The 17,234-nt window shown below is 46.7% G+C and overlaps 1 protein-coding gene across 5 annotated transcripts in view; it reads left to right on the top strand.

Annotated features, from left to right (window-relative positions):
- Window positions 1-17,234, top strand: part of Src (SRC proto-oncogene, non-receptor tyrosine kinase) — a 49,775-nt gene that overhangs the window by 16,066 nt on the left and 16,475 nt on the right. For all 5 annotated transcript variants that reach the window (XM_035446033.1, XM_035446034.1, XM_035446031.1 and 2 more), the window contains exon 2: window positions 638-714. The gene's annotated coding sequence lies outside the window, so the exon portion shown is untranslated. The remainder of the gene's footprint in view (window positions 1-637; window positions 715-17,234) is intronic.

The following is a 17,234-nucleotide window of genomic DNA, read 5'->3' as shown; positions in this document are numbered from 1 at the left end:
AGGCGTGCGCCACCATCGCCCAGGTCTAGTGCTGTCTTTTAGCTGCTGGGTGACCTCAGGCAAACAGCTAAACCTCTTTGTGCTCCAGTTTTCTCTTCTACAGAAGAGCTGACCACATGGGTAGGGCGGAGCATCCTGGATCCATGCATGGAGTGTACCGCTTAGCATGGTGTCTGTCCCTGGGAGTTTGTCCTCTGGGATGGGAGAAGGGGGGTCTGAGAGTGCTGGGTGACTTTGAGCAGTCCCTCTTCGGATCTGTGGGGTGGGGGCTGGGTGAAGCTCTGCTGGTTCTTCCTTTGTGTGTCTCATCCCTTGGCTGCAGCCAGCTGGTGTGTAGTAGGTTCTCAGCCCAGTGGCTTTTCAAGGATGGGTGACTGGAAGACTCCCTTTGCCAGAGACTCCATCCCTACCATGGGGACCCTGCTCCTCCCTGCAGCCCTTCCTCTGCAGGAAGCCTGCCTGCTCTCTGCTGCTAGAGCACACTGCTGCTCTCGCACGCACGCACGCACGCACACCCACTCAAAGGCTCTGGGTGACTGGGACAGTCACCTGGTGTCCATAGTAACATTGATCACTGGCGCAGACTGTGGCTTACCACAGCCATGTGGAGAAATCACTGACAAACATCCTTCTGCAGGACAGAATACGGAGGCTAAGAACACTGAGTGGCCTGTGCAGCCATGACAGGCTGAACCAGGATCTGAACAGAGGCAGGTAAGTGGGGTGTATGTCAGTTTCTGACTCAGGGAGGGGGGTGTCTCATGTAGTCTAGGCTGACCGTGAACTAACTATGTAGCCTGGGCTAACCTCTAAGTGGCTAGGTAACCCAACTTAATGCAAAAGCACAAGCTCACCTCCAACTGACTGTGTAACTCAGGCGACTTACACTATGTAGCTCAGGTTGGTCCTGAACTCATGATATTGACTCTGTTGTTATAATTTGGGTACTGTTGACAGAGTGTCTTTTAGAGAAGCAGTAGCCATGTGTGCTGTCCACCCTAGTTGCCCTCTCTGCTACCATACTAGAGATGTTACTGGGTTTGAGGCTAAATTAAAGAAGTATCAATTTGCCAATCTGTTGGGTGAACACTGATTTCTAGAATAGTTTACAAACATCACAACGATATAATATAAACTCCCATGACATTAATCCATTTGGTCCATCACATGGTCTTGACAGAGCTGATTGGCTCTGTTCACTTAGCATAATATTTTCAAGATCTACTTAGTTGGGGTATCATGTATCCAGTTGTACCAAGACTTCTTGTCAAATAATATTTCATTGTGTGGATATTCTGTCTGTCTGTCTGTCTGTCTGTCTGTCTGTCTGTCTGTCTGTCTGTCTCTATCCTCTGACTCTCTGTGTGTAGGTGTGTGGGTATGCATGCCTGCATGTGCTCACTTGTTTGATGTCTTCTTCAATCACTTGTTCATCTTGATTCTTTGAGATAGTGTCTGTCATTGAACCTACACCTCACTGTCCCAGCTAGACTAGGTCGGGAAGTCCCTGGTATCCATCCCTGGGGTCACAGGCACATGCTGTCATGCCTGGCTTTATATAGTGTTGTGCATCTGAACTCAGACTCTCATGCTTGCTTAGCAGGCACTTTGCCCACTGAGCCATTTCCCCACACCCCATATAGATCTATTTTTAACACATTAAAATGTTTTTGAGGGCTGGTGAAATGGCTACATGGGTAAAGATGCTTGTCACCTATGCTGACAACCTGAGTGTGATCCCTGGAGCCCACATGTAGAAGGAGAGAGCTAACTCTTCCAGGTTGTTCTCTGACCTCCAATGCACAGAGTGGCAAGAGCATCCCTCCCCCAAACACACACACACACACACACACACACACACACACACACACACACACACACAGTAGGGTTAGAGTGATAGCGTATTGATTATGAGCACTGGCTGCTCTTCCAAAGGACCTAGGTTCAATTCCAAGCACCCACATGATGACTCACAGCCATCTGTAACTGCAATTTCAGGAGATCCAACACCCTCTTCTGCCCCCCTTGAGTGCAAGGTATGTGCAGGGTGCACAGGCATACACGTAAACAAAACACATAAAATAATAAATCTCCAAAAATGATATGTAATAAAAATATTTTTAAATTTACATAAAACTGTATGTGTTTATGTGTAACATGAAACCCTCCCTCACTCCTGCTCTGCAATTGCCATCCCCCCAGCCACTGTGTGTATGTGTTTTATAATGGTCAAACCCGAGTGAATCTGTTAGAAACCCAGACACTCCGTTTCTAAGCTGTGTGAGAACATTCAGGATCACTCCTTGCAGGTTTTGAAATGTGCAGTACATTGTTACCTGTTGGCATCCAGCTGTTCAGTGACAGGCACACAGGGACTTTAGTCACAATGGTCAATCTCTCTCCATCCCCTTGCTTTCTTTCTTCCTCAGCCTTTGAGAAACACTGTTCTACCCCAGCTTCTATGATGTCAACATTTCTTTAAAAAAGATTTATTTATCTATTTTTTGTATATAAATGTTCTGCCTGCATGTATATACTGTATATCAGAATAAGGCATTGGATCCCATAGTACTACAGTTAAAGACTGCTGTGAACTGCCATGTGAGTGCTGGGAATTGAACCCAGAACCTCTGGAAGAGCAGCCAGTGTTCTTAACCACTGAGTCATTTCTCCAGCCCATGCTGTCAACTTTTTTTTTTTTTTGGTATCAGATTCCATTATAGACAGTTGTAAGCCACCATGTAGTTGCTGGGAATTGAACTCAGGACCTCTGGAGGATTAGTCAATGCTCTTAACCACTGAGCCATCTCTCCAGACCCATGATGTCAACATTTTTTTAAAAAAATATTTTATTTATTTATTATGTATACAACATTCTGCTTCCATGTATATCTGCACACCAGAAGAGGGCACCAGATCTCATAATGGATGGTTGTGAGCTACCATGTGGTTGCTGGGAACTGAACTCAGGACCTCTGGAAGAGCAGTCAGTGCTCTTAACCTCTGAGCCATCTCTCCAGCCCCGATGTCAACATTTAAAAAAAATTATTTTTATTTTAAATATGTGTATGTGCATGTGTGTGCGGATTCCTGAGGTGGCTAGAAGAGAGCATCATTCCTCTGGAGCTGGAATTACAGATGGATGCTGGGAACTGAACTTGGGTCCTCTGCAAGAGCAGCAAATACTTTTAACTGCTGCCTCTCCCACCCCAGATAGTAACTTCTTGAGGCTCTGCATGTGAATGAGATCAGGTGGGACTTTTGGAGCCTGGCATATTTCACTTCCCACTTGTCCTCCAGTTCCATCCGTGTTGATTTATTTCTTGGTTGGTAGATATTGGGCTGTTTCTTGGCTATTATGAGCACTGCTGTGATGGACGTGGCATTTACCATGTCCCTCTAATGTACTATTTTATTTTGAAACTGGAGGGCAATTTTATAGGAGTTTGAGAGGAAAACACCAGGATAGGCAGTTGAAGACCTCGGGTGTCAGGAGGAGGGAGATGGATAAGAAGAAGGGAAAATCATGCTTCCTGAGTTGGAGGCCAGGAATCCAGGTGGGCTCTGTAATGGACATCTGCCAGCCAGCTGCGTGGCATTAGGAAACTCTTCAGATGGAGTAAGGATGCCCAGTAGTGCTCAAGTGCCAGGCCGAGGGAGATGGAAAGATGAGAAAGACAAACTTAGACTTTCCAAGTGGAACTGAGGCAGTGGGTGGGCACAGCAGTGAGCTCTAAGCCTAGTGTTGCTCCTCTGATTGTACCCAGCAGGTGTACATTGTACAACTGTTGGTCAGTTGACGGGTATTGTGTTGTTTCTGTGCAATGCTGCCCTGTGAGCTATGGGTGTGGGTTTTTGTGTGGTTGTATCTTGAATTGCTGCTGATGTGTACCTGGGAGTGGACATCCTTTTAAAGGAAGGCCAGACTGTGTTTCCAAGTGGCCCATAGCTTGATGCCCCACAACAATAGAGGAAGGTCCAAGCGCCCCGTGTTCTCGACAGTGCTTGGTGCTGCTGTCTTTCTGATAACAGACGTTCTGTGGGTGAAGCACAGCATCTCACATGACTGATTTGCCTTTTCTTGTGGGTGCTGGAGATGTGCTTCTGTCCATGTCGCTGCAGATTGGTTCTTGGGAGAAATGCCTGTTTGTGTCCTTTGCCCATTTTTAAATTGGATTGTGGTTGTTGTCCAGTTGTAGTGCTGGGGTTTACATCTGGGTCCTCACTCATGCCAGGGCAGTGCTCTGCCACTTAGCTCCCAGCCCAGGATTTGTTTTTAACTTTCACGTATGTATTTGTGTGTGTGTGTGTGTGTGTGTGTGTGTGTGTGTGTGTGTGTGTGTGTGTGTGTGAGTACAGGTTGCCTCCAGGCCAGAAGAGGTTGTCAGTTCCTCCTAGAACTGGATGGAGGGTACCATTGGTTGTGAGCTGCCTGATACGGGAACTAAACCCTGGACCTCTGTAAGGGCAGCAAGTGCTGCTAATCACTGAGCCATCTCTCCAGCCTTAGAACTTTTGTTTTGTTTGTTGAGACAGGGTTTCTCTGTGTAACAGCTCTGGCTGTCCTGGAATGAGCTCTGTAGACCAGGTTGGTCTCAAACTCACAGAGATCAGCCTGCCTCTGCCTCTGCCTCTGGAGTGCTAGAATTAAAGGCATGTGTCATCACTGCCTGGTCAGAATTTTTTTTATTCCCCCCCATTTTTCATTTTTTTTAAAATTTCATTTTACATTGCAAGCACAGTTCTTCCCACTCTCTTCCCGCCACCCTCCCTCACCTTCCCCTAGCCCACCCCAAGTCCACTCCTCCTCAAGGGTAAGGGAGTCATGAAGAGTCAACATAGTCTGGGACAGTAGGTTGGGGCAGGGCCTGGCCCCTCTTCCATGCATTAAGACTGAGAATGGCATCCCACCATAGGGAGTAGGTTCTAACAAGCTAGCTCATGTACCAGGGTTGTATTGTGGTTCTACTGCCTCAGATAGCCCAAGCTTCACAACTGTCTCCCACATACAGAGGGCTTAGTTGGGTCCCCTGGAGTCTCCACAGTTGTAGGTCTAGAGTTCATGAGTTTCCAAAGCTTGGTTCAGCTGTCTCTGTAGATTTCTCCATCATGACTTTGGCCTTCCTTGCTCATATGTTCCCTCCTCCCTCCAGAATTTTTTTTTAAACATTGATTTTCTTTTCTTTCCTTTTTTGGGGGGTGTATGTGTGTGTTGCCCAAATGTCATGGCACATGAGGTCAGAGCACAGTTTTGGGGAATTGTTTTGCTCTTTCTACCATGTGGGTCCTGGGAGTTGAACTCAGATCTTTGGACTTGGCAGAAAACACCTTTACCCATCTGAGCCATCTTGATGGTCTAGGTTTCGATATATCTTCTAGATATAAATCCCTTGTTACCCAGTTTGGAACTATCTTCTTCCATGTCTGGGTTGTCAAGGTGTGGGAGCTTGACTCCGCCGATAACATTTCATCCACAGTCAGGAGGCAGAGAGGGTGGATGCAGGCTGCCACCCAGCTCTGTCTCCACTTATACAGTCCAGGATCCCAGCCAACGGTGCCACCCACAGTGGGCGTGTCTCCACTGCAGAGAAAGCAATCAAAATAATCTCCCACAGACTTTCCCACTGGCCTGTCTCCCTAGTGAGTCTAGATTCTGTCTGGTTATCATGCCTTACTATGTAGCCCAGGCTAGCCTCCAATTCATGATCTTTCTGCCTCAGCCTCCCACGTGCTGGGATTTCAGTCCTGCTATACTTCTCCTGGCTCCTCTCTTTGCTCTGTTAAGGGTTCCTCTGGAAAGACCATTGGAATTTTAAATTAGGATAAATAAAAACTTTTTTTTTTTCTGTTGCTTGGGTCCTTGTCCTGTATGGGAAGTCATTATGCCCAAGGTCATGAAAATTTTGCCTATATTTCTTTATGAGTTTTGTTTCTTTGTTTCTTTTTCTGGTTTATTTATTTTGAGACAGGCTCTCATCTTTCATGTAGCCTAGGCTAGCCTCAAACTTGCTTCGTAGCAGAGGCTCATGCCCCTGCCTCCACTCCACTTCCCAAGTCCTGGGATTACAGGTGTGTGCCACCGTGTCCAACTTTCTTCATGCATGCTCATTCTGCCTCTTAGGTTCAGGCTTGTGATCCATTTCAAGCTGTTTTAGTGTTTAGATGGAGGAAACTGCCAAGCATTTTCCTGTTATGTGTGGCTGCCCTGAGGTCCCAGTAGCCTTTGTTGCAAGACTGTGCTGTCTCCGTTGAGTTGTCTTGGTGCCCTTGTAATGTCATGTGACTCTGTGGGTGATATTTCTTTTTAAAAATTTATTTATTATTATTACTAGTGTGTGTGTGAGTGTGTGTGTGTGTATGTGTGTGTGTGTGTGTGAGTGTGTGTGTGTGTATGTGTGTGTGTGCGCGCGCGCGTGCGCATGTGTACACTAGCACATGTATCTTGGTGCACATATGGAGTTCAGACAACACCTTTGTGGAGTCTGTTCTGGGGATGGAACCAGATTCATCAGGCTCATGAAACAGTCCCCTTATCCGCTGAGCCGTCTTGTCAGCCCTGAAGCTGTATTTCCGAAGCTGTTCTGTTGGGTTGTTAAGCTATGGGTGCAGCAGTCCACACTGCAGTGATTACCTCAGGTCTACAGTGTTTTTTGAAACTGAGAAGTGCACCTCCTCAAACTGTTTTCTGTTTCAGGATGATTTTGACAATTCTGGGCTTCTCGACTTTCCATATATATTTTTAAGTCAGGTTGTCAGTTATTGTAGAGAAGCCAGCTGTGCCACCCCAGTTGATCTGGTGGGAGGATTGCCATCTTTTGTGTGTGTACATGTGTGCACAGGTTCCCATGCATGTGTTAGTGTGGGGGCGGGGCAGGCTATTTAGGTGTTATCCCTCGGGTGCCATCTACTTTGTTGAGACAGGTTCTCACTGACTTAGGCTGCAGACGTGAGCCCCAGGGATCTGCCTGTCTGCTTCACAGAGCTGGGCTTTCGGCAGTGGCTACTGGGGCTCAAACTCAGGTCTTCATGCTTGTGTGCGCTGGTGTCTCGCTGACAGCATCCCTCAGCCTATGTTGCCATCTGACCGGTATTTGCTCTCAGGACTTGTGAGCAGGGTGGCTTTTCCTTTAATTAGGTCTTTAAGTTCTTACAGCAGGTTCGTAACTTTTGGGAGCTTACGTCTTACCTTTCTTTTGTTGATCTTGTTCTCGATTTTTTGATGTCATGGGATATTCTTTTCTTACTTTCATGTTTGGTTTATTAGTTACTAGTGTCTGGAAATGCAGTTTCTGTATTTTGTGGAGCCAGGGGTGAATCCCAAGGTCATGTGCTGCTTGGTGAGTAGCATTTAGCACACATTTAGCCACACTCCGAGCTCAATTTACAAAAGGTTTTTAAAGTTTTTTATTTTGTGTGTGCACATGTGTGCATGTGCCATGGCATTTAAGTGGAGGCCAGAGGACAACTTTTGGGAGACGGTTCTCTCCTTCCACCATGTGGGTCCTGGGGAGTCAGTCAGGGTTTGTTGCTTGGCAGCTGGCACCTTTACTCATGGAGCCGTCCATCTCACCAGTCCTGGTTTCTTACACATTGTTTCTGTAATGTATAACCTTCCTGAACTCGCCCGCTAGTTCTGAGATTTTTGTAGAATCCTTAGTTTTCTTTGTATGAGATCATGTTGGCCCAGCATAGACACAAAATTTAGGAGACAGAGGCAGGACAATCAGTTCAGAGCTAGCCTTGGAGCTCAAAGCCATCCTGGGCTACCTGAGACACTGTCTCAAAAGAAAACCAACAAGCAAACCAACTGTGTCATCTGCAAGTAGAGGTGATTTGCCGCCTTCCTACTTAGCCTGAGCGCTTTGTATGCTGCTTTCCTCTTTAGCTGCCCTGACTGCAGCCCCAAGTACAGTTTCAGGCAGAAGTGCGGCTGGGGACATCCGGGCTTTCTGTCTGTCTGTCACCATTAGCACCACGTGAGCTGTGGCTTTTCCAGTTACCATCTGGCAGGTGAGGTAGCTCCCCACTTGTCCCCCCCCCCCCCCCGTCTTCTCCATCTCTCCTCATCCTCCTCTGGAACTTCCTCCTTCTGTCCCCTGGTTCTTAAACAGAGTCTCACGTTGCCCAGGATAGCCTCCAAACTTGTGATCTCTCTGCCTCTGCTTTCTGAATGTTGGCATCTCGGGTATTGGCCCACTGCTTTTTCTGTGTGTTTTGTGGTGAAAGGGTGTGGGGTTACATCAGACATCTTTCCCCCGTGTGTTTAGATCACCACACGTTGAGATCATCATGTGCGTTAGTTCTGTTAGTCACTGGATTTTAGAAATGAAACCAAACGTGTACCCTGGGATAAAGGGACACTTGGCCTGGCTCAGATTCTCTCCTATGGGTCCGGAGACAGTTTGCTTGTTGACTGTGGACAGTTTTGACTCCAGATTCTGAGATTCCAGTCCACTAGTGCTTGTGTTGTCCTTGTGGAACACTGGTTTCATGGAGTGAATTGGAGATGGGCCCTGATAGAGACCCGGCCTTGACTCTCCCTGAGTGTCTGGTCCCATCCACCACTGAAGCATCCTGTCATTCAGCTAAGGTCAAGAGAATTCACCAGGGAAGCCCTCTGGGCCTTTTTTATTTTTCTCCCCTTTTGAGACAAGGTTTCTCTGTAGCCCTGGCTGTCCTAGAATTAGCTTTGTAGACCAGGTTGGCCTCCAGCTCACAGAGATTTGCCTGCTCTCAAGGGCTGGTATTGAAGGTGTGTGCTACCACTACTACTTGGTTTGAAGCCTGGGCTTTTTTTTTTTTTTTTTTTTTTTTTTTTTTTTTTTTTTTTTTTTTGTGAAGCCTGGGCCTTTTAAAAGGAGGTTTTAAAATGACTAATTCAGGGACTGGAGAGATGAGTCAGTGATTAGTAATAGTAATTTGAGCTCCTTTTCCAGAGGGTCTGAATTTGATTTCTAGTACCCATGTTGGGAGGCGTATGACCACCTACAACCCCAGCTCCAAATGATGTGACACCCTTTTTTGGCTTCCATGGACACCAATACATGGGTGGCACACACATATGCAGGCACAGACATACACAAATAAAAAAATTTACTGATTTAGTGCCAACAGGGTGGCTCAGCGGTTAGGCACTTGCTGCCAAGACTGCTGAGTTCAGTCCTTGGGACCCACATGGTAGAGGGGAGACTGGACTTCCACAAGTTGCCCTCTGATGATGACTCTGGTGCCTGAGTCTCCCTATTCTTCTAACAGGTTATCATTATGTAGATCAGGCTACCCTCAAGCTCACAATTCTCTTGCTTCGGCCTCCAGAGTGCAGGGATTACAGGCATCACCACATTCTGCTCATTTTATTTAGGGGTTTTGATAATGTGCTTCCATTCCAACCTGAGTAGCTTGAGTCTTCTCTTTCTTTCTTGTCCAGTATCTATTAGAGCTGTATTGTCGATATTTTAAAACGCACTGAGCTGCTCTTTTTGCTTCTTCCCTCTCTATCAATTCTGCTCTAAGCTTTATTATTTCTTTGATTCTGTTTGCCTTGAGTTTGTTTTGTTTTGACGATGGCAGGTCAGCATATTGATTTGAGACCCCCCCCTTTTTTTTTTGGCAGAGACATTCACACTGCAAAGTTGTCTTGAAGTTCCTTGTTTACTGTGTCCGGAATCTTTCTGTGTTGTGTTTTGTGTTTTCCTTTTCTTTTCTAAGTATTTCCTAATTATTTTTGTGTTTTCTTCCTCGGTAGTATTCACCTGTGAGGTCCCCAATCTCTCCTTTATCGATGTATTCTGCTCCACCATGGCTGGAAACACCCTTTGTGTGATTTCATTTTTTTTAGACTTATTGAGCCTTGTTTTATTGCACAGCATATGGTCTGACTTGGAGACTGTTTCAAGCACACTTGAGGAACGCATGGATTCTGCTGTTGCTGGGTGACCAGTGTAGTTCTGCGTGTGTTTGTCTGTTGAGTCTTGTGGTGTTTAAGGCTCTCTCAGTTTGCTTTTCCTGTGAACTGTCTGCGGTTATTTTTTTTTTTTTTTATCTCGTGTGAACTCTTTATATATTAAGAAAATCCTCATCTATCATATGAGTTGCAAATTTTTTTTCTCATTTAAATTTGTTTATCAAGCCAGGCAGACTTTTTTCCCTTCTTTTTCTTTTTTGGTTTTTGAGACAGGGTTTCTCTGTGTAGCCTTGGCTGTCCTGGAACTCACTTTGTAGGCTAGGCTGGCCTCAAACTCAAAGAGATCCACCTGTGTCTGCCTTCTAAGTGCTGGGACTAAAGATGTGCAGCACCATTGCCCGGCCTAGACATTTTTTTTTTCTAGACAGAGTCTCTTTGTAGCTCAAGATGGCTTTGAACTCACCATCTTCCTGCCTCTTTTTTTCTCTCGCTTTTTTTATTTTTATTTTTTTTATTTTTTATTTTTTGAGACAGGGTTTCTCTGTATAACAGTCCTAGCTGTTCTAGAACTGGCTCTGTAAACCAGGTTGGCCTCAAATTCACAGAGATCCTCCTGCCTCTGACTCCTGAGTGCTGGGATTAAAGGCATGTGCCACCACCACCCGGCCATCTTCCTGCCTCTTGAGTTCTGGGTTCACAAATGTGTGCCTCCATGCTTAGCTACATTTTAAGTTTTTATGTGGACTGATTTGATTTATCTTCTTTTTCTTTTTCTTTTTCTTTTTCTTTTTCTTTTTCTTTTCTTTTCTTTTTTCTTTTTTTTTTGTTTTTTGTTTTTGTTTTTGTTTTTCAAGACAGGGTTTCTCTGTGGCTTTGGAGGCTGTCCTGGAACTAGCTCTTGTAGACTAGGCTGGCCTCAAACTCATAGAGATCCACCTGCCTCTGCCTCCCGAGTGCTGGGATTAAAGGCGTTGCCTTCACCACCTGGCATTATTGTCTTTTTTTTTTTTTTAAAGAAACTCAAGCCTTTAAAAGTATTATTTAAATACTAGGCATAGTGGTACATGCCTTTAATCCCAACACTCAGGAGTCAGAGGCAGGAGGATCTCTGTGAGTTTGAGGCCAGCCTGCTCCAAATGGTAAGTTCCAGGACAGCCAGGACTATGTAGAAAGACCTGTCTCAAAACAAAAACACAAGATCACCACCACTACCAACAACAAAAAAATTGAGTCACCGAGAAAAGACAAACTCAGGCCTGGAGAGGTGGCCCAGAAGTTAAGGGCACTGGCTGCACTTACAGGGGACCTGGGCTTAGTTTCCAGCACCCACATGTGACTCACAGTTGCTTGTATTTCAGTTCCCAGGGACCCAGCGTCCTTTTCTGGCCTTGTTGGGCACAAGGCACAACAAGGTGCTTATATGTACATGAAAGCAAATACTTGTATACATAAAATAAAAATATATTTTATAAATCTCATTAGGGTTTTTGTTTGTTTGTTTGAGACAGGGTCTTTCTTGGCTGTCCTAGAATACTTTGTAGACCAGGCTGGCCTTGAACTCATAGAGATTCATCTGCCTCTGCCTCCCAAGTGTACCACCACAACCAGTCCATTAGGTTTTTTTGTTTGTTTGTTTTTTGGAGACAGAGTCTTACTAAGTAGCCCTGGTTGGCATGGACCAGGTTAGCCTTGAATTCACAGAGATCCACCTGCTGCAGCCCTTTGAGTACTGAGATTAAAGGTGATCGCAACCTTGCCTGGCATCTCATCAGGGTTTTTACAGGGCCTGTGCTCAGCTTGAAGGTTTTATGGGAATAATGACCATTTGTAATGCTAACCTTTCCTTCTTTTCACTGCTAATGTGTGTGAATGTTTCTGACTTTTAGGTAACAGCTTAGCTCACTGTCATTGTGCATAATTCACTGTGTGTATGTGTGTGTGTGTGTGTGTGTGTGTGTGTGTGTGTGTGTGTGTGACTACTTTTCAGTGTATTCTTATTTTAAGGAGGATACTGTTTTTTAATTATGTGTATGGGTGTGTGCACAGTATTGCCAGTGCCCACGGAGGCCCCTGGTATCAGTGGGCTCTAAATGTGCTGGGAACTGAATGCGGGGCCTCTGTAAGAGCAGTGACCGCTGAACCATTTCTCTAGAATGTTTTCTCTTGTTCTTTCTGGCCTCCATACTGTCCACAGACTGACTTTCTGATCTCTTTCTTGGTCCATCCCTTGCTGCTTGGTGAAGCTTTGGGAGGTCTTTGTCCCATGGTGACGACAATCATAAGTGGTCAGAGATCAGGGCAGGTCTTACACAGAAATGACACATGCTGGTCAGTCACTTCTCGCTTGCTGAGCCCTTTGCAAACGCCCTGTACTTTCCCTACAAGCTCCATTAAGCAGGAACAATCATGCTTTTCAATTTTGGAGAGGTAAACTGAGGCCTGCCTAGTCTGTGTGCCTAGGAAAAGGCAAGCTGGCAGCTGCCCCTGGCATTGTAGGCCCAGGCCTGTGATCACCCTTTGACTCCTGTGGTGCCTTGGGCAATGGGGGCCATCTCCATGGTGGGCAGGGTCCAGGGACTTGTCTGGCACCCTTTATTTCCTCTGTTGCCTTGGGTCATGCTCTGGCTTCTCTGAACCTTGGTCTTATCTTTGACAGATGCAGCCATAACCTCTACCTTACTATGCTGTAGGGACAATTGGGAGTCCCTTGTGAGCACCCAGCTTTGTGTTTGGCATTCAAGGCCCCTCCAGCCCCTCTTACACTGCTTCTCTGTTCTCTGTAAGAACAGTGTTTATCAGAAACCAATTCTGCCCTGTCACACGGACTCTTATCTCCAAATATTAGGCTTATTATCAGCCATGTCTGTTTACTTATGCATCTGTCTGTCAATCTATCCATGCATCCATCCATCCATTTGTGTATGTGCTTGTTTGTTCTTATTGTGGTGCTAGTGATGGCACTGAGGGCTCATGAGTGTAGGTGAGCATCCTACTCTCAGTCACACCCCAGCTCATGCCCATTTGAAAGGTGGGAAACTGGGAGGGTGACATGGCTTGTGGAGAAGATTCAGTTAGATGCAAACCTATGCCCCCTGCCACATCTGAGAAGAGGAAACAGGTCTTTAGGGGAGAAGGACTATTGTGAACCAGAGAAGGAGTGTGGAGCCTTGGGCAGTGGGAGGCTAGGCAGTGAGGACACCCAGAGTAGATCAGTGGACCCTGGGCCAGCCATTTAGGTCTCAGCACAGGGGGCTTGTGAGGTACTCTCTAATGTTCTTAAGTACTCAGTGGTCCCGGGCTACTTGCCTGGTGAGCACAAGGCCTCAGGTTCCTTCCATCCCTAGTCCTGTGGATAATACTTATTATCACGGGACAGTAACTTCCAGATGTCACCTGACACAGTATGTAAAGTAAAAAGTTGATTTTCCTTTTCCGGTCCTATCCCTTGTCAAATGAAACATTATGAAAACTTGGGGGTTCTTCTAGAACTTTCTCTAAGCCTTGAGTATGTGTGCGTGTGTCTGCACACACATTTACAAATCAGCCTTACTACAGCAGTAATACCTGTTTGCTGTGGGTAGCACAGAGCCCAGAACCTGGGTCATCTCAATCCCTCCCCAGCCCTATGGGGTACCTGGTGAGATTAACTCCACTTTCCACATGTGAAAAGCAAGGCTCCATGATGCCAGTGGAGATGGTTTCCTCCCATCAAGAGGCTATAATCTTTACTTTGACAGTGAGGCAGGAGCATCTCTCCAAACTATACTGAACTCTGGTGCTGCCTGGTGTCCTCGGAGTGACGAGGCTGTTGTTTGCTTAGAATCCCTGATGGACACCCAATTATTACTTGTTTTCTGTGGAGATCATTAGGCCTCTGTGGTTTGCAGAGATGCCTCTGGCTTTAGGGTGGACCTGAGGGGGACACCATGGCTGTGTGTTTGAAGATGGCAGGGCCCTGGCTTGAGGAACAGGGCTAGGTTGGGACAGGTTATATTGGAGGAAGGTTCCTCAGGGCTCCATGCTGCAGCAGTTAGACAGGGCTCCCCTAGAGCCAGTGCTCTGCAAGTATTTGGTGACAGGCGGGGCTGCCCAGGGGATGGGGTGGAGCTAGGCTTATGGAGATGCAGGGTTAGGCAGGCCCTGGTCTGTTGGTGCTGGGTATGGCAGGGGGTGTGGAAGTCTTCACTGTCTGGGAATTAATCAGGAGCCTGTGGTCAGGCCACCTTCCTCTTGGGACCTCACATCATCCCTCAAGGACCTATCTCTACTTCATAGCTTTCAAGTGGCGGAAGAGATGGGGGCCCCTCAAATGGTGACTCATAGTGACTGGGCACATGTCACACCCCTACTCCAGGAAGCCTGAGGTCTGGGTCTGAGTTCCAAGAGACACCCTCCAAAGGTGGCCTCAGTGTACCCTGCATGACCCCCCAAAAGAACTGCTGAGCTCCCCAACATATATATATATATATATATATATATATAGAGAGAGAGAGAGAGAGAGAGACAGAGAGAGACAGAGAGAGACAGAGAGAGACAGAGACAGAGACAGACAGAGACAGAGAGAGATGGGTCTTGAGGGGGCCCTGAGATCCCACTAGACCCCTCAAAGAGCCCTTTTCCCTGCTTGCCCTGTATGGCTCTTACCTCTGTCACCCTCATCTTTTTACTCTTGCTGTGTGACTTCAGGCAACTTCTTCAGCTTCTCTGTGCCTGGGCCTCCCTGTCAGTTAACTAAGGATGCTGTTAATAGCCACATTCTAGGTGCTCATGAGGACCCAGTATTTGCCAAGAGCTTAGAGCAGGGGTCCAGCTTCTGGAGGGTTTGGATACTGGCACCCAGCGATCCTCCATCTCTGTAATGTGACCCTGTCAGTGACTAAGCAGGGTGTAGCTTTGTGAGGCTGTGCTCAGTCAAATGTTTGTAGAGCAGCTGGTAGCAACCTGTCTATCCTGGGTGCTTCGCTGAAAGGGAGCCTGGCATCCAAGAAGCTTGGTGTCCATTGCTTCCTCATAGACAGCAATTCCCAAGTCCACTGGGCTGTTTACCATGCTTAGAGGCCAATCAATACAGGTCCTCTATGTGTTTCCGGTGCTTCTCGAATCCATTCCCAGAGGTCCTGTGCACACAAGTTCCACACTGCTGTCTGCATCAGCCTGCAGTGTTCTTTTCAGAAATCTCCACTCATGAGGAGCTGCAGAAAAGATTTTAGGAAGAGTTGGTATAAAGCAGAGTTGAATTTATTAAGGAAAGAATTGGGGGTGGGGCAGCTAGAGACAGGGCTCAGTGATCAAGAGCACTGCCTGCTCTTCCAGAGGTCCTGAGTTCAATTCCCATCACCCACATGGGCAGCTCACAACTGACTGTAATTCTAGTTCCAGGGCATCTAACATTCTCACACAGATATACATGCAGGCAAAATGCAAATGCACATGAAATAAAAATAAACAATTGTTTTTAAAAAAGAAGAAGGAAAGAGAAGTTAGCGCTGGGGAGGTAACTTGGCTGGTAGAGTGCTTGCCTGCATGCAAAGGCCCTGAGTTCCATCTCCATCACTGATAAACAGGGTTTGGTGGGTTAGCAGGTTATCCTCAGCTACTTAGCAAGTTCAAGGTCAGCCTGGGCTATGTGAGACCCTGTCTGGAAAAGATAAGGTGAAGAAGCAACCAAGGAAGCCGTCCTCTTGGCAGCATCTGGCTTTCTACATGTGCTGGTGAGTGCATCCCCCACAGGTACACAGAAGCATGTACACCTCTTGTGTGCACACACACAGATGCAATTTAAATATGGGGTTTAACAGAAAGAGAAACGCATATGAAAAGGACAGGACACACAGGTGTTGGTGGGGCTTCTGAAGGGCTGCCAGTCTCTTAGCTCTAGCTGTGAGTAAAATTTTGGAGGCTTTGGAATTGTGTTGCTCAAGGAGTTTTTAAGACTTGTCTCCTTGTCTTCTCTTTCTTTCCCTGCCCCTACTCTTTTTCTGAGGTAAGGTCTTATTATGTAGCCCTGGTTGGCCTTGAAGTCACTGTGCAGAGTAGGCTGGCTTTGAACTGACAGATCTGCCTGTCTCTGCCTCCTGAGTGCTGGGATTACAGGTGTGCGTCACCACACCCAGTCCCACCCCCCCTTTTTCAAAAAAAATGATTTATTATGTATACAGCATTCTATCTGCATGTATGCTTGCAGGCCAGAAGATGGCACCAGATCTCATTATAGATAGTTGTGAGCCCCAGATCTCATTACAGATGGCTGTGAGCCACCATGAGGTTGCTGGGAATTGAACTCAGGACCTCTGCGATAGCAGCCAGTGCTATTAACCTCTGAGCCATCTCTCCAGCCTCCAGTCCCCCTTTTAAAAAGAAAAGATTTATTATTTGTGTGTGGTGTGTGTGTGTGTGTGTGTGTGTGTGTGTGTGTGTGTGTGTGTGTGTGTGCCTTTGTGCTAGGTGGCTGGAAGAGGGCATTGGATCCCTCCATCCCGGACTTTCAGGCGTTTGCCCGATGCCAGGCTTGTCATGGGTGCTGGGACCTGAACCTGGGTTCATAACCACTGAGCCATCTTTCTAGCCCCATTTCCATCCCAGGTGAGATTGTAGGGTGGCTCTGTGCGTCTTGGGGAGAATTAAAGTGTGATGGTGAAACCTTGGGCCACACAGATGGAACAAGGAGCCTTTGACTGTGAATGGGGTTTGGAGATTGCTAGAAAAATGGCAGGTTTGGGGGCTGGAAAGATGGTTCAGCAGTTAAGAGCATGGCTGCTCTTCCAGAGAACCAAGGTTCAATTCCTAGCACCCACATGGCAACTCACACCCATCTGTACCTCCAGTTCCAGAGGACTTGACACCCTCACAAGACATATATCCAGGCAAAACATCAATGCACATAAAAGAAAAAAATGGCAGGTTTATCTGGAAACAGAGAAAGATCATACTGGAAGGCCCCTCGATCTTGGACCTTAACCATGGTTGATTGCTAGTTTAGTCTTTATTTATTATTGTGTGTATGTATGAGTGTGGGCACACGCAAGCCACAGCAAGCATGTTGAGGTCAGAAGACCCCTTTCCAGGGTCCCTCCTCACTGTGGTTCTGTGCCTGGAGTTCTGGCTGTCAGGCTCCACAGCAGCATTTCCTGGCTGAGCCATCTCTCTGGCCCTACTTGAGTTCTTATTGGAAATACCCCTACAAGGAGGGGCAGTTACCTACACCGGCAGCCTCATTGCAAGCTTCACTTGTGCTGGAGTTATGGGCTCTTGGACAGAGAGGCTTGAACAGCTTGTGTGAGGTGCTCTTTCCTTTCCCACAATCCCTTGATTTCCCGTCTTAGACTCAGAG

This window comes from Cricetulus griseus, chromosome 6, assembly GCF_003668045.3.
Source record: "Cricetulus griseus strain 17A/GY chromosome 6, alternate assembly CriGri-PICRH-1.0, whole genome shotgun sequence".
NCBI classification, from domain to species: Eukaryota; Metazoa; Chordata; class Mammalia; order Rodentia; family Cricetidae; genus Cricetulus; species Cricetulus griseus.
This window is presented reverse-complemented; position numbering and strand designations above follow the sequence as displayed.